Genomic DNA, 22,853 nt, shown 5'->3' with positions numbered 1-22,853 from the left:
AGTCCCCAGATATCATGGTCTCCAGTCTTAACATCCTGGCTGCCATCTTCTGGACCAATCTGTCAATATCCTTCCTAAAAGGACACGTGTAGATAATGGGTGTGCAGTGTAGTATAACCATTAAGTTGCACTTATTAGGGAAACCTGAGTCAGGTGAATTAGTCTGAGAAGGCTTCCTGGAGGGGATGAGTGTTGAGCAAGGAAGGGAGGGACGAGGCTCAGCTGGAAAGAATGTACAGCCCTACGCAGATGAAGGGACCCAGAGCAGGTGGAGACAGCTCTGTCTGCTCACACCCACTGGAAAGCCTCCAGTTTTTGCCTGAGTTGGTGTCTTGGGATTGAGAGCATAATGGCGTCTCCTCCTACCTTACCCTGGACCCCCTCACCTCCGTGGCCCATTCCTTGTCTGTCAGCTGCTGACTGGCCTTTGTCTGCTCCTTGGCATTGACAGACCTTTCGTGTGACCTTTTGGTGCTTTTTCCTCTTGTCTGGCTGTGAAGGCTGTCTGCTCTTTGAGGGCATTAACAGGGCACCCATTAAGATGCCGGCTGAGGCCCAGCTGTCACCAAAGCATCCACAAATACTCTAACCTTGGCCCAGGGGAGACCACCTTAGTTTGGTGGAAGCAGGGAATGAGGGCAGCCCCAAGCGTATGTAAGATGAGTGTGGACGTTTTTGGAATCGTAGTTTGTCAGAATGCAAAGACCAAGGAAGGATTCTCAGCATCGAGTCTATCAGATGCACTGGCAGTTGGAGATGACCTAAGAGGTTTTTAGTTGAACGCCTTCGTTTTACAGATGAGGCGGCTGAGACCAGAGAGGACAAGTGACTGGCCCCAAATCACCGTTAGACTGTGGAAGCATCAGGCCTGAAGCCTGGGTCTCCCAATTTCCCATCCTCCACTCTTTCCATCATGTCATGCTGCATCATGTCTGAAGCTGAGCCTGTTACCTGAGGAATGGGGTTAAATGACCTCCAGAGGGCCAGCTAAGTCACTGGACAGTGTCCATTTTCTTAGTCTGCGGCTGAATCCACTCTGTGCTCTCAAAGTACATGTTACTCTCCCAAGCTACCAGGTCTGCATAATTATAATCATAATCATTCACTACTTACCTTACACCAACCTTTAAGGTTTATAAAGTGTTTTCATTACTTTTACAAGGAGATGGGTGAAGGGCACATGATTGGGGGTCAGGGGACCCAGGTTTGCATGCTAGCCTTGCCTTTTATACTTAACTTCTCTAAGGCTCAATTTTCCCACCTGTGAAATAGGGTGAAATAATGCTTGCATTCCCCACCTCACAAGACTGTTGTGAGGAGGATGCTTCAGAAACCCTGAAGCCTTGTAGAAGCAGGCTCTAGTTAGTAAGACCCTGAAGCAAGAAAAGGCTTGAGGACTCTGAGCCTGAGAAGGCCATGTAGTACCCAGCAAAGAACATTATACCTGGAGAGTGAGAATTTGTGGTAAAGTTCCAGGCCCAGCTCTGTTATCTACTAGATGTAAGACCAAGTCAGTCTTCCCCATGCCTCAGTTTCCTCATCTGTAAAATGGGGGTAGTAATAGTTTTTAAATCTTTGTTGATACCTTTTGTTTTTACATCCTCTTCATTGCCAATATTTCCCTTCCTCCTCCCCAATCTAGAGAGCCATCCCTTATAACAGGCAGCTAAATGGTATGTTCCCTAAAGTGCATTGCAGTCAGGAAGACCTGAGTTCAAATTCTGTTTCAGACCCTTATTAGCTGTGTGACCTTGGCCAAGTCAGTTAATTTCTCTGCTACAGTTTCCTCATCTGAAAAATAAGGATAATAAAAGTACTGATGTCTCAGGATTGTTTTAACGATAAAATAAGGTAATACATAAATACTAGCTATTATATTATGTGATGTCATGTTATATATTATGTTATATTTTATCTATCATATCATATATTATTCCAAGAATATGCAACTCTCATTATGTGTGGTTGAAGTTGCCCTCATTCCCTACTTCCACCAAATGAATTATTTTTATTTTTTAAAAAAACCTTTTTTTTTTACAAATAACAAAAAAAGGAGAAAAACAGTTCATCAAAATTAATACGTCAAGCATAGCTGACAGTTTATGAAGGGGTCCACACACATAATCCCCTACCTCTGCCAAGAAGAAAGGGGGTTTAGTCTTTCTTTGAGGTCAAGCCCTATCATTATATTTAGATTGCATTCGATTCCATCGGGTTGTTTTTTCACTTAACAACGTTGTAGTCGTGTATATTGTTTTTCTGGTTCTTCTTACTTTACTTTGCATCAGTTCATCCAGGTCTTTTTTTGTGTGTGTGCTTCTCTGAATTCTTCATATCCGTCATTTCTTATGGCATAATAATATGCCATAGTAACACTTTTACTCCCTGTCTCCTCAGGTTTGTTGTAAAGAGACACATTTTGTAAAGTGTAAAGAACTATACAGGGAATAGGGATCAGCTTATTACTATCTTAACCATAGCCTCAAGTCCCAGTTCTGGACTTTGGGTTGGTCCCATTTGCCATCCCAGACTACTTGGTCAATAGTGATGCCTCACCTTGAGCATCAGAGTTTGCCCTCTGACATTCCAGCTTCCTAAGCCACCAGCTTCCCATCTCCTGATTGCTACATAATTCCCAAATCCGAGTATATTTTTGTGTATAGGTTTATTTACAAGAAGAAAAAAAATCATCCATACAATACAAATGGAACCACAGTGCAGAAAAGAACATCTGACCATGAAATGCACCCTAATCATAATAGCTGACATTCGTACAGCCTTTGAAAGTTTGCAGAGCACTTATATTACCATATTTGATCTTCACAATAATCCTGAGAAGTGAATACTTACAGGTATTATCCCCATTTTACAGTCCAGGAAACTGAGGCCCAATGAAGTAAAATGGTCTAGTGATCTCATAAGCTCGGTAACTCTACAATCCTTCAGGGGCTTGCCTAGTGTGGCAGAAAGAGGACTACCTTGGAGTCAGAGAACCTCGGTGCTGCTCTATTACTTACAACCTGTATGATTGCTGCAAAGTCACTGCCCTCTCTAGGCCTTTCTAGCTAGACCAGTCAGCCAGCATTTACTGAGCACCTGCTATGTACCAGTCATCATGCTAAGGACTAGGAATACAAAGACAAAGTAAAACTGCTATGATTCTAAATGTTCTAATGAAGCCCAGAGGTCTGTGTGATGAAGCTCCTGTCCTCATGGACCCTCAATCCAGAAATCATCATGATTTAACCCCAGTACAGTTTGCTGATCCCTAAGCTTTGCCCATTTGTTAGCTTATTAAATCCCTGCTCCAGTTAAATCCCCTGCCTTCGCTACCTGGTGAGCCTGTACTTCGTTGATTTAGCCTTATGTATTTTATCTCCTGGGGCAGCTAGGTGCTGCAGAAGATCTAGTGTTAGTCCTTACATCAGAAAGACTCATCTTTCTGAGTTCAAATCTGGCCTCAGACACTTAATAGCTGGTGACCTCAGGCAAGTCACTTAACCCTTTTTGCCTCAGTTTCTTCATCTGTAAAATGAGCTGGAGAAGGAAATGGCAAACCATTCCAGTATATCTGCCAAGAAAACCCCAAATGGGGTCAAAGTTAGACGCGACTGAACATCAACACATTGTAAGTGTCCTTCCTAGCTAGGTCAGGCCTTCTTAGGCCCAGCTCTGATTACTAAAGGTAACAGCGCAGTTGGGGCCAGCATGATAGACCAGAGGAAGGTTTCTTTTCTTTCTTGATGAGCAGGTGGGTTTTCAGCAGATTGGATCTGTGCCAAGCTTGGAATCCGAATCCCACTTGCCTCTTAACACTTCCTAGCTGTGTGGCTATGAGCACTGTATTTAATTTCTCTGAGCCTCAGTTTACTCATTTGTAGAATGGGGATAGGAAGCCTATGGTACCTTCATCATAGGGTTCTTTTAAGTCTCAAAGAAGATAATGCCTGTAAAGCGCTCAACTAAAGCATTATGTAAATGTCACCTAGTATTATTTTGGGGACCTGGAGAATAAGGGCCAGGGAGAACTGGGCACTGACCACTGCCAGGGCTATCCTTCTCCTTCCTCCTTGGGTAAGGAGTGGCTGAGTAGACCAGATGCTTTGTGGGTACCTAGCATATAGTAGTTCCTTAAGTAATGCTTGTTGAATAGAATTGGCCAACAGTGCTGGCAGACGATGAGACTCACAGAATCAAAGAGCTGGGAGGAGACCTTGAAATTTTGAATGGAAAGGAATCTATAGCATTCAGTCTATACTGCCCACCATCATTACAGCAGAAGAAACTGAGGCCCAGAGAGGGGAAATCAAGCAAACTGTTATTAGATGCCTACTACAGTTCCTGGGGCTACACTAGATGGTGAGAATACAAAGACAAAAATGAAACAATTCCTGCCCTCAAGGAGCTTATGTTCACTGGGAGGAGAAAAAAAATGTAGGTATATAAAATTACTTGTCTGAGCTTCCAGTTCATTTTGCAGGGCCAGGGTTCAGCCAAAGATCTTGTGACTCCCAGTTTGGTGCTTTTATTCACAGTACTTTGCTGTGCATGGCATGAGTAGTTTGGGGTCAAATATTGGTACCCTATGGCACTAGGAGCCCCAGTAGCACAAGTGAACTAGGAAAGAAACATTTATTAAGCACTTACATACAGTATGTTAAGCACTTTACAAATATTTATCTCATTTGAGCCTCACAGGGATGTAGGTACTATTATTATGCCCATTTTACAAATGAGGAAACTGAGGTAGTCAGAAGTTGTGAGGTGCCCAGCTAGTAAGTGTCTAAGGCTGGATTTGAACTCAGGTCTTCCTAAGTCCAGGCCCAGTGCTATATCCACTGAGCCACCTAGCTGCCTCCAAAAGTGCTACATAAGTCTGATTTATTTGTAGGATGCTGGTATTCCTGGCTTTCATTTTTTTTTGTTGTTGTTGTTGGGGGGGGGGGTTTCCTACTGCCCCAATGTCTTCAGGATTCAAGATGGATCTTAAAACTAATAAAAAATTTCCTCCCTATGTCAGCCATCCAATAAACATTTATTCAGCACCTACTATGTGCCAGGCATTGTGCTAAGCGTTGGGATTACAAGGAAAGGTAAATGACTGTTAGTGACCTCCAGAAATTCACAGTCTAATGTAGAAGATGTTATGCAAATGATCAATCAGTATTAAGCACCTACTAAGTGCTAGGAGCTGTGTTAAGCTCTGGGGATAGAAAAAGAGGCAAAAGATAGTCCCTGCCCTCAAGAAGCTTACAATCTAAGGTGGGAGACAATGTGTAAATAATAAAGTAGGGGAAAAAAACTATATATAGGATAAATTGGAAATAATCAACAGAGGGAAGGCACCAGAATTAGGGAGCACCAGGAAAGGCTTCTTATAGAAGGTATGATTTTAGGTAGGATTTGAAGGAAGCCAGGAGGAGACCAAGATGAGGAGGGAGAGCTTTCCGTGCATAAGGGACAGCCAGTGAAAACATCTTCCTCTCTACTCTCTGTTCTGGTGCCTAGTCCCCATTTTAATCTCTACCATACTACCCAATTCCTTTTTTTTTTTTTTGCTAGGCAATTCGGTTAAGTGACTTGCCCAAGGTCACACAGCTAGTGTTATGTGTCTAAGGCCAAATTTGAACTCAGGTCCTCCTGACTCCAAGGCTGGTGCTCTATCCATTGTGCCACCTAGCTGCCCCTTACTCATTCCTTTTAATTGGTCTTTTTGCTTCATTCTCTCAGGTCTTTTAATGCATCTGGAAACATCCACTGGAATTATCTTTCAAGATCTGACCACATCACTCTTCTGCTCAAACATGTTCACTGGCTCCCTCTTGCCCACAGGACAAAATACAAAGTCTGGACCTCCAGTGTCTGACTCCAACCTGACTTTAAAGCCTTCTTTCACATTATTTGTCTTCACACACTCTTGTGTGCCATCCCAGCTAGACTACTCCACTCCTCTCTCTTGTTCTGAATAGCCTTAAAGGCACCAAATTTATATACCCTAGAATTTGTCCCTCTTTTCAAGCCTGCCCCCTCCTCTTTCAGGTGCTACCTCCCCCATGAAGCCTTCCCCGTTTCCTTGAAAATAAAAAATATTAAGCAAATTTTCCGAGAGCACTTTGTCTGAATGTCTCCTTTGCCCATACCATGTTCTGTCTTCTATAATGACTGTTTCTGTATGTATCTGTGCCCTGTTAGATTTGTATTGATTTTGATGGCAAAGACCTAGTCTTTTTTCCATCTGGTCTCCATCTTGTCTCCACCCGGACAAGTGTTTAGCCTTTCTCTGTGTGATTCCTCCTGAAGGTGGAGGATAAAGGGTGTGGGCAGTAGGGGAGAGAAAGGCTGGAAGAGGAGTAACTCCAGTAGAAGAACAATAGGCCTCTGGTTTGCTAAGTTCCATGCTCCCTTTTAAAGACAGCTTCCCTTCTGTGGCCCTAGGGATAGATTCTTCACAAAGAAGCAGACCCCTCCCCAGTCCCTGTCCCAAAGCCCTCCCTTCTTAAGGACTCTGTTTTTCAGTGGAGAAAGAAAGGAATTCAGTCCAAGTCAACAAATATTAAGTATGTGTGCTGAATGCTGGGGAGATACAGAAAGTTCAGGTAATTGGGTCTTGGCCTTCTTGAAGATTATTTATCTAATGGGGGGTGAAAACGGACACATAACTAAAATATATAATTACATGTACTCAATAAGTGCATTTGAGAGGTACAAAACAACGAATACATAATAATACGCCATGAGTACTTTGGCTTGATATCTTCAGAGGCCCTGGGGCATCAGGCTTACAAAAAAGGAGGGAGTCTCTAGAATTGGACTTTTAGCTGGATGGGTAGGTAGGCTCTCTACAGAAATCATGGGGGAAGATGGGGGATCTTTCTATGGTTGGAAAGGGAAAGTGGTGGGTCATTGTTTCCATGGCATGAATAGCTTAAGTGTTAAGGCGTCTTCTGTCAGCATGTAAACGTGTGTGAGTTGTATGGAGTGTGTATGAATGTATTAGTGAGTGAATATGTGCAACTGTAAATGAATAGTGGGTGTCTCTGGGAAAGCATGCGGAGGAGACTAGGTAAAAGGATGAGAACAATTTATCTGTGTGCGCAAGTATGTGTTATGACTAAGTGTAGGAAGGTATCTGTGTGTGTGGTCAAAGGCACTTCTGTGCAGTTGTGCATCTGCACAGGTCCATACCTGCGAATGTGTGTAGTGAGGTAGGTGATGGTGGGAAGGAGGCATGTGAGCATGTATGTATGAAATCTCACTGAGGATGAGTGTGGATGTGCGCACGTCTGATTAAACCCTTCTTTTCCTACAGAGCTAGCTACAGGCTGTTAGCCCCATCAGGGAGTTTTCGGAGGCCATACTGAATGTTTCCAAGTGCAGAGAGTGAAAGACGCGGTAGCAAAGGGACGCAAAGCTCACCACCTTTACATGGCTTTCCCCTCCCCGTCCCCCCCCCCGCCACCCCGCCCTTTTTTCTCCTTTCCTGGGCTCCAACCGCTCGACATCTCTTCCCCCCTCTCCCCCGCCCCTTCCCGCCATTTATTTCTCTAGTCTTACCGCCTTGCTCCCTCCCCCAAGCTTCTCCAGGCTGATCGCGGCGAGGGAGGGGAGAGCGCCAGAAAGACCAGAAAGGATTCCTCCCCTTTCTTTCCCCTCATTCCCCCTTAAAAAGATGCCAGGAAGCAGCCAAAGAATCAGACCACCTTAACAGGAGAGTAATCGCTGGGCTGGCAGCCTAGTCCCACCTCTCCTTCTCCTGCTCCTCCTCCTCTCCCTGCGCTGGGAGAGAGTGGGAAAGAGAGAGCCAGAGCGAGTCTGGCAGGGCTGGCGCTAGCTGTTGCCATGACAAGCATTTTCTGAAGAAAGATCAGCCGTTAAGACCGTCCAGGGCTGGGGGGCCCACCAACTTCCCGGGACAAACCCTCTGCAGAGAGTAAGGGCCAACGAAACCCACCCCAGCCTCTCCTCCACGCGTTTTCTTCCAGGGCTCCCAAGGACCTTCTCCCTTGGAGGGCCAGAGGAGGAGACCCAGCCTACTCTCACCCCAAAGCGGGAAGGCGAGCAAGCAAACAGGCGCCTTTAGCAATTATTACTATATTAGGAGGGCCGGTGGGTGGTCCTCCCACCCCACCCCTCCACTCTATGGAAGCCCGCTGGGAGATTCCCGCTTGGAGAAGTCTGGATTATTGCTAGGAGCAGAGGTAGGCTTGTGGAGAATGAATTGACTTGGGCTTTGCAAACTTTGCTAGCTTCTTTCCTCTTCCCATCCCTCCTGACACACCCGGACTCTCCCTTCTTATCATGCCTTGGGTGGGTCAGGGTTTGTGAGATTGTTTCGTTTGAGGTTTCATGGTGGCGGTGGGGTAGCCCTTTGATTTGGGGTGCAAAGATTTGTCCAGGCTTCTTTTCCCAGGCTCAGTTGGGAGGCACCAGATGATTGGTTTGCTTTTCTTCTTATTGCCTTTCAGTTTTGGTCAGGGCTGGGCCAGAGAGAGAGGAGGAGGATCGGGGTGAGGTTGAGGGGCTGGGGTAAATGTCTCTGTTCTTGCAGTCCGGAGCTGATGGGGGCAATGGGTGGGATGTCGGGGCAAATCTCTTTGGAAAATGCATATATTTCTCCCTCCCCCCACCTCCCCTTTGGCTCGGGAATGAGACGCAGAATGGAAAACGGTTGCAAAAATATTTTCCGCGTCTGTTCCTTTTCTTGAAAGCCCCAAAGAGAGAGAGAGAGAGAGAGAGAGAGAGAGAGAGAGAGAGAGATGGAAAAAAATAACCCGGTGAGAAATCTTCAGCAGGGAGGAGGAGCCGCAGTGGGGACTGGAAAGGAGTTGCAGAGGGGTTGGGTGGGAAAGGCAGCTGGGGGGAGTTACGGGGTTGGGGGGGTTGCAAATTGAATTTCTTTGGCTTTGCCTAGAAACCTCAGCAGTTTTCTCTCTGCTTCTTGCAAAACAGTCTCAGAGCGCTTCAGACTTTCAAGTCTATAATTAGCTATGGAAAAAGCAGGGAGTTCCCTTGTACCGTTGTCCGTGCGTGCGTGCATGCGTGTGTGTGTGTGTGTGTGTGTGTGTGTGCGCGTGTGTGTGTGTGTGCGTGCGTGTGTGTGTGTACGCGCGCGTGAGTGTGAGTGTGTTGTTGAAAACCAACTGTAGGAGTGTATTCGAGGGGTGCAGCCCCACAGTTCTGCTCCCGAATGCAAATACGGAATGTATGCATATTCTCTTGAAGTTAAAAAGTTTGCGATTTTTCGGGGATGGATACCAATGTTGATGTGGAGTGAACCTAGTGACTATTTGTCCCTTCGGTTTTAGCTACCAGGATCCTTGGGGAGAGCCCCTGAAGGGAGAGGAGCAGCCTAGGGGGCTGCAGTGTTTTCTAAGACAGGCTTGCTCAGGAGCTCAAACCCGACGATCACCTTTCTCCCTCTATAGAACGATTTTTGGGGTAGCTTTCTCTCTCTCACTCACTCTCTCTCTCTCTCTCTCTCTCTCTCTCTCTCTCTCTCTCTCTCTCTCTCTCTCTCTCTCTCTCTCTCTCTTTGCTTTTTTAGGCAATTGGGGTTAAGTGATTTGCCTGGGGTCACACAGCTACTGTCAAGTGTTTGGTCTGAGCCCGAATTTGAACTCAGGTCCTCCTGACTTCAGGGCCGGTGCTCTATCCACTGCGCCACCTAGCTGCCCCGATTTTTTTACATCCATTCCTGAGAAAATTCCAGAATGATGTTTGAAGAAATTGTTGGTGAACATTTTTATTTTTATTTTTTTTAGGCAATTTGGGTTAAGTGACTTGCCCAGGGTCACACAGTGATTGATCAAGAGTTTTATCTGAGGCCCAATTTGAACTCAGGTCCTCCAGACTTCGGGGCCGGTGCTCTATCCACTGCACCACCTCCCTGCCCAGCTTTCTCGACCTTCTGTAGAATTCCCCCAGCTCTTCCGGAGACTCTGATAGCACTGAATAGGGCGGGCGATGGTGCAGACCACGAAGAGTGAAATGTGTACTGGGCAAGGTTGATGTATTTCCCACTGAAACATAAGGGCAGACCCCAAGGTAACTTGCAGGCGTGATGCTGGCGGGTGGAGTCAGTTATCAGATGGTGGGATAGGCAGGCTTCCCGACAGACCCAGGCAGGGAGTCCAAGGAGGAAATATAAAATCCCATTCAGTTATGCATCATCTGATGAGTAGAAGGGGGAGTCTCCAAGAAACACTGATCGCCAACCCCTCCCCAGTACCCTTCTCTTGCGCCGCTTCTACGCCAATCCGGGTCCCCTCCCCCTCCCCCTCTCACCACACATACCCGATTATCTTCTTTTTGTGTGGAAGGGGAGAAGCTAGTGGGTTGTCTAAACCAGGCTGAGGAGTCTGGTGTGGGGAGGGGTTTTTGGACCTGGGATGTTGGCTAGGAAGGACGTTGAGCACTGGACGGCAGGAGGGAGCCTGTGGTGGGAATGGCGTGAGAGACTGTGCTGCCCACCTTGCAGAGGAGAGAGAATACGTTACAGCTGTTTGTGAGGTGTGGGATGCCAGGGCTCCGAGAAAGCTGAAGGAAGGGTGGACATGCACGTTGGAGGGCGGAGTTCAGCTCTGACTGATGAGGGGAAGGCACTAGGTAGGGACTGAATAAGGATGTCAGGAGAGTCAGAGGGTGTGTGTGTGTGTGTGTGTGTGTGTGTGTGTGTGTGTGTGTGTGTGTGTGTGTGTGTGTGTGTGTGTGTTTCTGTGAGCTGTGTGGAGGGGGGGTGCATTTAACAGAGATGAGCTACTGGGTAAGGTGCAGGTGAGTATGGGCAGAGGGGATCAGGTGCCTCTTCCGCTGAGGTTTCTGCCGCAAGCTTGGAGGAGGGAGACTGAAAAAGTCGCCCCTCCTACTTCTGGTGAAGCTTGGTTTTTTTGAGAGGCAGGCTGGTCCTATCTGGGTGTGTGAGGTAGCTGAGGACACATTAAAATGCCATTGAAGAGAATCCTTAGGGTGGATAAAGGGGGCTGGAATGTGTATGGGAAGAGACATAAGGATCTGATTCACTGGAAGGGCAGAGGGAAGGAATGAACCTTCATGTTATGTTATATATACTAGAAAGAGTGTACTGCATTGGGAAATGAAAGTTCTGGGTTTGAATGCGACCTTTGCTACTCTGTGACCTTGGGCAAATTGATGATTCCTTTCTCTAGCCTCAATTTCCTCCTCTGTAAAATTAGGAGGTTGGAAGAGATAGTGCTAAATAAAAGTCCCTTCTGCCTCACTGATGCTTTATTTGGAGAGGGAGAGTAATTTGGTTGTTAGATGACTCCCTGAAATTGATTTCTATAGGAAGGAGCAGAGGGGTCATGGGAGAGTGGGACTGAAGACTGAACACAGTGCTTGGTACATTTTCTTGTTCAGTCTTTCAGTCACATCCGACTCTTTGTGACAAAGTTACTGGAGTGGTTTGACATTTCCTTCTCCAGTTCATTTTGTAGATGGGGAAACTGAGGCAAACAGGAGGAAGGGACTTGCCCTGGGTCCCTCACACCTAGTAAGTGTTTGAGGCTAAATTAGAACTCAGGTCTTCCTGACTGCAGGCCTGGTGCTCTATCCATTGTGCCCAGAGTTGCCCCTTCTTGGCACATAGTAAGTGCTTAATAAATGCTCTCTGTCTCTGTCTCTCTGCCAATCGAAAGGGGAAAAATCGTCTTCCTTCTGAAAGCAGCTGAGGAAACACTGGTTTTCTTTTGTTGTTGTTTTTCCCACCTGTATCACACAGTGGCCCCAGCTGAAATGTCAGGGCCAAGCCTATCCCTTTATCCCTCAGAACCTTTTCCTCCTCCTGTCACAGATGCCTGAAATTTCACCTTTAGAGGACCTTCAGTACCTTAGGAGGAGTTGTGACATCTCACTGGGAGCAAGACCCTCCCAGAATAATAAAAAGCATCTGAGGGAAGAGGCAGGGATGTAGGAGAGTAGACCTACAGGTCCCTGAGCTTGGATCCAGCTGACTGGAATCCAATCCTTGTCCTTGGCTTCAAGAGAAGAGAAAAAAGAAATCCCTCCTGGAGAGGTTTCAGGGGCAGGGGATAAATTCTTGGATAAGAGGCATCTCTTGAGAAATGACAAGTGACTGTCTGGTTAGAGCTGAGCTGGGCTGAGCCAAGCTGAAGAAAAGGTAGAGAGAGGCCTAGGGATAGTTCAAGTGAGAGGGATGATAGTGGTACAGACAATGCCTTCCGTAATTAAAGTTTCATGGAAGGATCATAGACATCTCCACTATCTCCTGTGAAATAGGTTTGGGGCGGGTAGGAATGAACAAGAGTCTTCCTAATGCCCCTTCACCTCAGCCCACATTCCCCTCATTCTGGGTCTTAAACTGGGAAAGTTGGGAGACAGTAGCCAAGCTGACTGGCTTGTCTAGCCTAGTAGCTTGCCCTTCCCTGTTGTCTCTGTTCCTACTGTGCCTTTAAATCTAAGTGCTGGCAAAGGAGGTGCTAATAGCTGGGAAGTGGAGGTAGGAGAGTAGACAGCTCTGGCTACCTTTCCTTTCTCTATGCCTCGAGCCCTGCTGGTTTCCTAAGTTCTTGACAACTTGGACTGGCTGAGCTTCATGAATTTCCTTTGCTCTTTCCCATCTCAAACCCTGGTTTTAAGGTTAAATTGCAGGGTGCAAGGTTCTAAGCCCCTAATGAATGGAAATATACTATGCACAAGACCGAGTTGGAAAAGAGAGTTTAGTCATGTTTCAGTCTTGTCCAAGTGACCCCATTTGTGGTTTTCTTAGCAAAGTTACTGGAATGGTTTACTGTTTTCTTCTCCAGATCATTTTACAGATGAGGAAACTGAGGCAAACAAGATTAAGGGACTTGCCCAGGGTCACACAGCCAGTAAGCGTCTGAGGCTGTATTTGAACTCAGGAAGGGGAGTCTTTCTGACTCCAGGCCCAGAATTCTATGATTAAATCCTGATTTTGCTTTTTACTAACTGTGTGACCTTAAGTAAGTGACTTAAATTTTCTGGGCCTCAATTTCCTCATCGGTAAAATTAGGGGGATTGAATTGGATCACCTCTAAGGTCCCTTCCAGCTAAACTATAGGATTATATCATCCAGAGATAAATTTAGTGGGTAACCCAAGAGGCTGTTTCTCCCAGAGTAACCCCTTAGCTTCTGGATGAAGACCTTAATTTGAAAGGTTAGCTGAGTCAGATAGCACTGATCTTTGATCTTAGGAGAAAATCAGAACAAAATCTGGTGGAGACAAGGTATTAAAAAACTCGATTGTATTTGCCAAGGCCTAGGCTGAAAAAGTGAGGCACTATGCTTGGATCATACTAAATGTGGTGGTTGTGGGGAGTGAGGCAGTGAAGTCACTAGAATTAGAATTATCTAGCTAGAAAGGCTCTTAGAGATCATCTAGCCTAACCCTTCTGCCAGCATCACCAGCCTCCATTTTCCAGACGAGGACACTGAAGTCTAGAGAGGGGAATCCATATGCAAAACTCAAACGTGGAGTTAATAGCAGAAGTGATATTAGAATTCAAGTCTCTTAACCCTCAGTCCACTATTCTTTCCATTAAACCACTTTATCTCTCTAAGATCTCTGAGAAAAGGAGGTTAAATTTCCTCCCTTCCCCCTCCCTGCTGTCTAGGGATGGGAGAAGGGGAGGATGTCTTTGTCCAGTTGCTCAACTTGGCTCAGGTCAGCTCAGTTCTCACCAGGGAGCAACCTGTCAGGGAAGTTCAGGTATTCCGCAGGATATGCTTCTTATCCCAGAATTCCTCCCATAGGCTCTTGATTTCTCTCCTGAGTCCCTGGCTTCCCCTATAATTCCCAAGGGCAGGTCAGTCCACCCCACCTAGCTCAGAGTTACTCAGATCAAGCAAGCACATTTTTAGAAGATGAAAGTCACCCACTCCCTCTGCCTGTGGGACTGTGGATCTATGGCCTGAATCTCCTGTGCAGAATCAAGCAGGCAGCACAAACTAATTCCCCTTCCATGTTGCTTCTCAAGTCCCCTTCACTCAAACCAGACTGTTCTCCTATATTCCTTTAAGGTCCAAGACTTTCAGCAGGGCTCTGCCAGACTCTACCCAAGTGGTTTGAGTGTCTGTCTGATTTGGGCTAGGCAAGTGGCAAACAGAGGAGAGAATAATAGAAAATATTTATACATCATGTTAGTAGTTTACAAAGTGCTTTTTATTTAGAGCATCACATTTGATTGTCCTAATGACTCCCTCACTCCTACCCCACCCCCAGGTGATAGATCAGACATTATTATTCCCATTTTAGATCAGGTCCCTGAGATTCTGAGAGGCTGAAGGCCATTCAAGTAGGAAAAATCACAAGTAAGGCAAGTAGAGAAATTAGGACCCCCAAGTTTTTGACTTCAAGCCCAGTACCCTTTCAGTCATACCGTATTAAGACAGAAAGGACTTTAGACATTGTCTCTTCTGAACCTGTCATTTTCAAGTGAGGCACACCACTAAAGCAAACTATAGAAAAGATGGGTCTGTGGTCCAGTGGAAAGAACCCTGGCTCAAGAGTTGGAGGAGGTGGGGTCAAACTGCCACTCTCATGTTTGATAGACTATAAGCTCCTTGAGGGCAGGGACAGCTAACTTCAGTTTTACTTTTATATACTCAGTGTACATAGTAAGCACTTAATAAATGCCTGCTGACTGATTTGTGACCTCTAAAATTCGGACATTGGACTAGATGGCTGCCAAGGTCCCTTCCAGCTCTATGACTTTAAGTAAGGTAGGATGCCTGGCTTCTGCCTGGAGTCTAACCAAGCTGGAGGGAAGCCCTCTCACCCTGAAAATGGAATCACAATGGGGGAATAGAGCCCTGGGGCTGATGGCCAAAAAAACCTGGAAAAGGAGACCTCTGTTGTCCCTTTCCAGCCCTGAGACTGCAATGGTCTATGAATGTTTCCCATTCAGCTTCCTTTCCCCTTTGTCTCCTCTTTCCTTTTTCCCTCCTGTGAACATTCTTGTTCCACTGACTTATTTCCTCTGCATGTGTTGAAGCAGAAATTGCAGGGACTTCCTCCCTATTTGCCTCACTTCAGGCCAGCCTCTAGAGCCCACTAGCCTGTATGAAGGTCTAATGGGGAGAGGCCCAGCACGAAGGATCCGGTCAGAGCAAGGGCTGAAAATAAGAAGGAGCAGGTGGGGAGCTGGCCTGTTTGGGCCAGTATTGAATGGGCCCTGGGAATCCTGAAGCTCCCTTTTGTGTTCTGCCACAGTTTGGGGGAGGAACAAGTGAGGTGTCCCCTAGACCTCTTTCTCTCTTCCCTTTTTCCTCTCTCTCTTATCACTTCTTTGCTCTAGTTTCCTGTGTTTGGGACACATCCCTGGGAGTGTTTGGAGAAGGCTGACTGGGCTGGGCTCAAAAGGATCCCCAGCATCCTTTGCTCCCTCCTGGGTCACCAGGGGAGTTCGGAGTGAGTGACAAAGAAAGGAGATTACAGATCAGAAGGTTGGGGACTCCAGAGGGTGACCTCCAAACATAAGGAAGGTGACTTTCAGCTCCAGGCTAAACTGAGTCACAAGAAGATTTGCTTTATTTTAATATCACATTTGTAAAGCACTTAGCACGGTGCCTGGCACATAGTCGATGCTTAATAATGTTCCCTTCTTGTCCCTTCCCTCCTACCTCAGTCTGTAGAGGAATGCCAAGTAGGGAGTTTTTAGGCTCGTGGGTAGTGGTGGTGTTGGAAGGACCCACAAAGGTCAGTCATCCAGCCCATTCCTCTTTGTCTGAGTGGCACTCTTCCTAAAGCAGAACAAGCAGGTTCTGAAATATTCCTGGGAGAAGAGTGCTGCCACTTCCCTTGGCTATTCTCCCACTCCCTCCAAAAGCCTTATAGCTCAGCTCCTAAATGCTTGATGGGGGAGGGGGAAAATAAGCCTTCCTGTCCCAGTGACTTTCTTCCAGAGAGCTCTTCCTCCCCATCCCCATTGCCATTCATCCTTGGAGAGAGCAGTGAGCAACAGGACCTGTTCACAGGCATCACCCCGTGGGGTGGCGGACGGCTGGTGAGATGGAGGCACTGGAGTGGGGGAGGGAAGAGTAGGGAGAGCCATAGGAAGAGACTGGCTTCTGCCTAAGGGTGTTCCAAACCACTAAACCCTTGGATTCTTCTTAAGGTATAAATGCAGAGTGTTGGAGAGAAGCCAGGCAGCCAGACAGATTCCTAGTCTTAAAGATGAGGACGAGTGCCCAACAATGCTGTCTTGACCAACCCTGTGCTGGAAGCTAAAAATGGTATCCCACATACTTTCTTGGCAGTGCCAGCATGTGTATGTTGCCTGCCTATGACTCAAATCAAATCACCAACTTGTTCTCCCTCCCCTCCCGGGGAGTTTCCCTGCTCCAAGCCTTCCTCGGATTGTTCACTTCAGATTAAGTTCCTAGGTCTCTTCCTTTATCTCTCCTTTTTTTCTGTCTCAAAAAGTACACTGGGCCTAACATGACTCAAGGCCCTTTTCATTATGGACATGGCTATTGATCAGTTAGTCAACTGTCCAAATGTCTTCCTTCGGAGGCTCAACAGAGAGGGAGCCATGAGAGAGGGAACAGGGTCCCTCTGATTTGAGGAGGTGATAGAGGGAGTTTAGAGGTGGAGGCCAAATGAAGTCTGGCCAGAGGAGCATTGGGAATAGGAATGCTGGGAATATACTCTTGACTTGCTGTATCGTCTTGGACAAGAGACAGGCTCCTCGGACCTCCATCCTGCTATAAAGCAGATAGAAGGTTAGGTAGGTAACCTTTTGATTCTGCTCTCTGCCTCACTTCCTTCCCTTTCTCTCCTGCCCCATTCACCTCCCACCCTTGACACAGAGGGTGTATTTAATTTATACAAAGCTTTAAGTATCATAAAGCTAGGCCTTCAAAGCAACCCTCTGCGATAGATTTTGATAGTAAGTTATGGCCATTTTACTGATGAGCAAACTGAGGCTCAGAGAAATTATAGGACTTGCTCAAGGCAGAGCCTGATTTTGAATCCTGCTCTCCTTACTCCAAACCCAGCCTCTTCTCTGCCTCTCAAACCTCGATTTCCTCCTCAAGCCAAAGCTATTTTCATCTCACAGGCAGCTAGGAGTACTCATTCCACAGACCCAGCTGTCCAGACAGGGGGAGATTTGGCTGGGATAGCTAGGTTACCTAGCTGCTGTCGGTCACTGCCCGTCAGCTCTGCCACCCCTGATTATGATGCCAGTCGGGGTGAGATTGCAGCAGGTTAGCTTGACAGATGGCCAGAAAGGAAGAGGTAGGTACTGGCAAGTGGATTTGGTCAGGGGGATTGTGGCCAGCAGTCACTGAGTGTCTGGAAGTAGGGCTGAATTTTGAGTTTCCCTGCCCCGATTTGTCGGGGACAGTTATTTTAAAATAATAAGAATTCAGAGCTAAAGCGACATTGGAGATCACTAGTCTTCCCCTTCATTTTTTAGATGGGGAGGATAAGTCTCAAAGAGAAGAAAACTCGTTCAAGATCACAGAGGCAATAAGTAACAGGTTTTTAAACCCATCTCTTCTGACCCTCAAATCTTTAATCTTCTTCCCACAAGACTATTTTGCACCCTGTACTAGGCACAGTGGGAGGGGGAGGAGGGGAGGTGTAGAGATGAGGATAACAGAAAAGTAAGATACAATATTAGGTCACTGATTCTAGAGACCTTGTAATTTAAGTAAGCAGAAAGATAGGCCCATGTTTAAATAACAAACAACATAAGGCTTGTATGATAAATGCCTAATGAATTGAACAGTCAGGCTGGTAGGATTTGAGAGGAAGGGGGGGGTGTGGCTCACTAGAAACCCTTGCACACATTCAGAGGCAGGTCCCCCTCCTCTCCCCATGGCATTTACCTCAGGCAGTAAGCCCATGGGATGGACTCCCTCCTCCTCGTGTTATTTTTGTTTTTATTTTTATACGCTGATATACATGTTGTTTCTCTTGATAGAATGAATATTCCCCTTGAGGGAAGGGGACTGCCCCATTTTTGTCTTTGTTGTATTCCTAGCCTCTAGGACAGTGGCTGGAACTGAGTCAGTGCCTAATAAATGCTGGCTGGTGACTGGCCCATGTCATTGTTCTGGTTAGAGATTCCATCCCAAACCTCCTAAGGAGCAGTCAGATTAACTCATTATTGGCTCTGATATTTTATGATTCTAACTCAGTCTGGGTTTTACTTTATCCATCTGCACTCTGGGGGTAATCCTTTCTTCTCTCAGGAACAGAATAAGGTACGAAAGGGATCTAGTTCCCAAGAGTATTTATGTCACCCTGCTGTCCCTAAATACTGAGGGGGTCCTGTGTATAGAGCATCATGGCAGCTGAGAGTGGGAGACATCGATGAAGAAACAGAGGCCCTGCTCTCAAGGAACTTTAAATGTATTGGGATGAAAAGGCATTCTTGAAAATACATGTGGCAATAGCAATTCCAGATCTTAAATTGTATTATAAAGCAGCAGTCATCAAAACTGCTTGGTACTGGCTAAGAAATAGGGAGGTAGATCAGTGGAATAGGTTAAATATGCAACACACAGTAGTCAATGACTATAGCAATCTATTATTTGATAAACCCAAAAACCCCAGCTTCTGGGATAAGAACCCACTCTTTGAAAAAAAACTGCTGGGAAAACTGGGAAAGAGTATGGCAGAAACTAGGCATAGACCCAAATCTCACACCATATACCAAAATAAAGTCAAAATGGGTTCATGACTTAGATATAAAGGCTGATACCATAAGTAAACTGGGAGAACAAGGAATAGTTTACCTATCAGATCTATGGAGAACAGAAGAATTCATGACCAAACAGGAGATAGAGAACATTATGAAAAGCAAAATGGATAATTTTGATTACATTAAATTGAAAAGTTTTTGCACAAAGAAAGCCAATGCAACTAAGATTAGAAGGAAGGTAGAAAATTGGGAAAAATTTTTACAACCAGTCTCTCTGATAAAGGCCTCATTTCTAAAATATGTAGAGAATTAAGACAAATTTATAAGAACACAAGCCATTCCCCAATTGATAAATGGTCAAAGGATATGAACAGACAGTTCTCAGATGAAGAAATTAAAGCCATCTATAGTCATATGAAAAAATGCTCTAAATCGTTATTGATTAGAGAAATGCAAATCAAAACAACTCTGAGGTACCACATCACACCTATCAGATTGGCCAACATGACAAAACAGGAAAATGATAAATGTTGGAGAAGATGTGGGAAAATTGGAACACTAATACATTGTTGGTGGAGTTGTGAAATGATCCAACCATTTTGGAGAACAATTTGGAACTATGCCCAAAGGGCTACAAAAATGTGCATACCCTTTGATCCAGCAATAGCACTTCTAGGGCTATATCCCAAAGAGATCAAACAAATGGGAAAAGGACCCACATGTACAAAAATATTCATAGCAGCTCTTTTTGTGGTGGCAAAGAATTGGAAATTGAGAGGATGCCCATCAATTGGGGAATGGCTGAGCAAGTTGTGGTATATGAATGTAATGGAATACTATTGTGCTATAAGAAATGATGAACAGGCTGACTTCAGAAAAACCTGGAAAGACTTATATGGTCTGATGCTGAGTGAAGTGAGTAGAACCAAGAGGACTTTGTACACAATAACAGCCACGTTGTGCGATGACTAATATTGTTAAACTGAACCCTTCTCAGCATTACAAGGATCTAAGACATCTCCAGAGGCCTTGGGATGGAAAATGCTGTCCACATCCAAAGAAAGACCTATGGAAGTCGAACCACTATCACTTATTTTTACCTTCTGTTGAGTTTTGTTTCATCTTTCTGATGGTTCCTCCTATTAATTTTAATTTTTACTTACAACTTCACTAATATGAAAATATGTTTAATAGGAATGTAAATGTAAAACCTATATCAGATTGTGCACCGTCTTGGGGAGGGTGGGGGGCAGGAAGGGGGAGAAAAATTTTCAACTCAAAACCACATGGAAGTGATTGTTGATAAATCAATAAATTAATAAAATTGGGGAAAAAAAAGAAAATACACATGGCAAGTCCCCATAGCAACATCTGGCAACACTAAGGAGCAGGATGGGCTAGACAGGAGGTAGACCTGGATTTGTGTCCCAGTCTGGCCACTCACTTTGGGCCAGTCAGTTATCTCTTAACCTCAGTGTCTTATCAGTGAAATGGGCAAGATCATTTTATTTGTGCCTTCCTGCCCCCACTGGGGCAGGGTCTTCAGGATCAAATGAGATCACAGAATGAGAGCTAGAAGAGATGAGTCCAATCTGTATCTGAGCTGGAATTTCCTCTACAAGAATCACCTCTTCCCCCCCCCCACCACAGAATGTAAGCTTCTTGGGGCAGGGACTGTTTTGTGTTTTGTCTTTGCCTTCCCAATAAATCCCTGCTAAATTCCATTGAACTGGTATTTCCCACAGTGGTCAGCTTCTTCCTCAAGACTTCCAGTGATGATGGGAAAGGCAGTAGGCAGCTCCATTTGGTAGGAAATCTTCCTTTACATCCAGTCTAAATGTGTCTCTCTTCAATGTCTCTTGCTCCTGATTCTGCCCTCTGGAGACAAGTCAAACAAACCTAATCCATTACTCCTTCTTGACACTTCTTTAGGTAGTTGAAGACAGCATCACATTCCCTTCAATTATTCTCATCTCCCAAAGGGACTAAACATTCCCAGTTCCTTCAGTCCCCAGATATCATGGTCTCCAGTCTTAACATCCTGGCTGCCATCTTCTGGACCAATCTGTCAATATCCTTCCTAAAAGGACACGTGTAGATAATGGGTGTGCAGTGTAGTATAACCATTAAGTTGCACTTATTAGGGAAACCTGAGTCAGGTGGAATTAGTCTGAGAAGGCTTCCTGGAGGGGATGAGTGTTGAGCAAGGAAGGGAGGGACGAGGCTCAGCTGGAAAGAATGTACAGCCCTACGCAGATGAAGGGACCCAGAGCAGGTGGAGACAGCTCTGTCTGCTCACACCCACTGGAAAGCCTCCAGTTTTTGCCTGAGTTGGTGTCTTGGGATTGAGAGCATAATGGCGTCTCCTCCTACCTTACCCTGGACCCCCTCACCTCCGTGGCCCATTCCTTGTCTGTCAGCTGCTGACTGGCCTTTGTCTGCTCCTTGGCATTGACAGACCTTTCGTGTGACCTTTTGGTGCTTTTTCCTCTTGTCTGGCTGTGAAGGCTGTCTGCTCTTTGAGGGCATTAACAGGGCACCCATTAAGATGCCGGCTGAGGCCCAGCTGTCACCAAAGCATCCACAAATACTCTAACCTTGGCCCAGGGGAGACCACCTTAGTTTGGTGGAAGCAGGGAATGAGGGCAGCCCCAAGCGTATGTAAGATGAGTGTGGACGTTTTTGGAATCGTAGTTTGTCAGAATGCAAAGACCAAGGAAGGATTCTCAGCATCGAGTCTATCAGATGCACTGGCAGTTGGAGATGACCTAAGAGGTTTTTAGTTGAACGCCTTCGTTTTACAGATGAGGCGGCTGAGACCAGAGAGGACAAGTGACTGGCCCCAAATCACCGTTAGACTGTGGAAGCATCAGGCCTGAAGCCTGGGTCTCCCAATTTCCCATCCTCCACTCTTTCCATCATGTCATGCTGCATCATGTCTGAAGCTGAGCCTGTTACTGAGGAATGGGGTTAAATGACCTCCAGAGGGCCAGCTAAGTCACTGGACAGTGTCCATTTTCTTAGTCTGCGGCTGAATCCACTCTGTGCTCTCAAAGTACATGTTACTCTCCCAAGCTACCAGGTCTGCATAATTATAATCATAATCATTCACTACTTACCTTACACCAACCTTTAAGGTTTATAAAGTGTTTTCATTACTTTTACAAGGAGATGGGTGAAGGGCACATGATTGGGGGTCAGGGGACCCAGGTTTGCATGCTAGCCTTGCCTTTTATACTTAACTTCTCTAAGGCTCAATTTTCCCACCTGTGAAATAGGGTGAAATAATGCTTGCATTCCCCACCTCACAAGACTGTTGTGAGGAGGATGCTTCAGAAACCCTGAAGCCTTGTAGAAGCAGGCTCTAGTTAGTAAGACCCTGAAGCAAGAAAAGGCTTGAGGACTCTGAGCCTGAGAAGGCCATGTAGTACCCAGCAAAGAACATTATACCTGGAGAGTGAGAATTTGTGGTAAAGTTCCAGGCCCAGCTCTGTTATCTACTAGATGTAAGACCAAGTCAGTCTTCCCCATGCCTCAGTTTCCTCATCTGTAAAATGGGGGTAGTAATAGTTTTTAAATCTTTGTTGATACCTTTTGTTTTTACATCCTCTTCATTGCCAATATTTCCCTTCCTCCTCCCCAATCTAGAGAGCCATCCCTTATAACAGGCAGCTAAATGGTATGTTCCCTAAAGTGCATTGCAGTCAGGAAGACCTGAGTTCAAATTCTGTTTCAGACCCTTATTAGCTGTGTGACCTTGGCCAAGTCAGTTAATTTCTCTGCTACAGTTTCCTCATCTGAAAAATAAGGATAATAAAAGTACTGATGTCTCAGGATTGTTTTAACGATAAAATAAGGTAATACATAAATACTAGCTATTATATTATGTGATGTCATGTTATATATTATGTTATATTTTATCTATCATATCATATATTATTCCAAGAATATGCAACTCTCATTATGTGTGGTTGAAGTTGCCCTCATTCCTTACTTCCACCAAATGAATTATTTTTATTTTTTAAAAAAACCTTTTTTTTTACAAATAACAAAAAAAGGAGAAAAACAGTTCATCAAAATTAATACGTCAAGCATAGCTGACAGTTTATGAAGGGGTCCACACACATAATCCCCTACCTCTGCCAAGAAGAAAGGGGGTTTAGTCTTTCTTTGAGGTCAAGCCCTATCATTATATTTAGATT

General features: G+C 45.4%; 1 protein-coding gene across 1 annotated transcript in view; it reads left to right on the top strand.

The window, feature by feature from the left end:
• The first annotated feature begins 7,649 nt into the window (after window positions 1–7,649).
• ATP2B4 (ATPase plasma membrane Ca2+ transporting 4) overlaps window positions 7,650–22,853 on the top strand; it is a 111,967-nt gene continuing 96,763 nt past the window's right edge. The window contains exon 1 of the mRNA XM_078156408.1: window positions 7,650–8,198. The gene's annotated coding sequence lies outside the window, so the exon portion shown is untranslated. The remainder of the gene's footprint in view (window positions 8,199–22,853) is intronic.

Source organism: Phascolarctos cinereus, unplaced genomic scaffold (assembly GCF_003287225.1).
Source record: "Phascolarctos cinereus isolate Bilbo 61053 unplaced genomic scaffold, phaCin_HiC Scaffold_5;HRSCAF=322, whole genome shotgun sequence".
Classification (NCBI taxonomy): domain Eukaryota; kingdom Metazoa; phylum Chordata; class Mammalia; order Diprotodontia; family Phascolarctidae; genus Phascolarctos; species Phascolarctos cinereus.
This window is presented reverse-complemented; position numbering and strand designations above follow the sequence as displayed.